Source organism: Elephantulus edwardii, unplaced genomic scaffold (assembly GCF_000299155.1).
Source record: "Elephantulus edwardii isolate Elephantulus edwardi_28Jun2011 unplaced genomic scaffold, EleEdw1.0 scaffold00163, whole genome shotgun sequence".
NCBI classification, from domain to species: domain Eukaryota; kingdom Metazoa; phylum Chordata; class Mammalia; order Macroscelidea; family Macroscelididae; genus Elephantulus; species Elephantulus edwardii.
In genome coordinates, this window is record NW_006399913.1 from 3,960,364 (window position 1) to 3,961,129 (window position 766).

At 35.9% G+C, this 766-nt stretch overlaps 1 protein-coding gene across 2 annotated transcripts in view; it reads right to left on the bottom strand.

The window, feature by feature from the left end:
- The window catches only part of CCDC81 (coiled-coil domain containing 81), a 55,360-nt gene that overhangs the window by 25,666 nt on the left and 28,928 nt on the right, over positions 1-766 (bottom strand). The gene's annotated exons all lie outside the window — the stretch shown is intronic.

The window sequence follows — 766 nt, forward strand, 5'->3', positions numbered from 1 at the left end:
ATAATGGCCTGGAGTAAGCGAAAGGCAACGGTAGAGATGAGAATATGTGGACACTTGCCTAAAAGTCAATGTGAAATGTTTTGCTTTGCTCAGTTAGCAATTTTTGTTGCTATTTTAATTAGTTATGGAGCCCTGATGGATGAGATGTGGTGAGAGGGACAAAAAACGGTGAACACCAGGCGTAAAATGAAAGTGGTATTTTACTTGACTCAATTAGCAATTTTCATTTCTATATTAATTAGTCATGAGCCCTGGTGAATTAGTATGTGTTTGGCTGGAACTGAAGGGTCTGCAGTTCAAATCCACCAGCCACTCTGCAGGAAAAAGATGAAGAAGTCTCCTGTGAAGATTCACACCCTCAGGAACTTGATCAAGGGTGGCTATGAGTAGGAGTCAACTCGAGTACAGTGCATTAAGGTTTATACAATCAGTTCCTAACATTTAAAAGTCAGCAGATTGCAGATAAGAATCATGATCTCTGCTTCTCTTGAAAAATCAGATTTTACATTACTTGGGTCATATGTTTATGTATCAACTGTTAGGGAAGAGTCCTCAAGGGCCTCAATGACCCTTTCAAAAGATTTCCTAAGTCCTACGATTTTCTTCATATACATCAGCTAAAAAATAGAAGTAACAGCAGATTAAATGCAAATCCTGTTAAGAATACAGGAACCTTATATAAAGAAGTTGGGAAAAAATGTAAAATTGCTACTATTCATTTTCATAACAATTTATGATAATATGTAATAAATTTAGTATTATACAA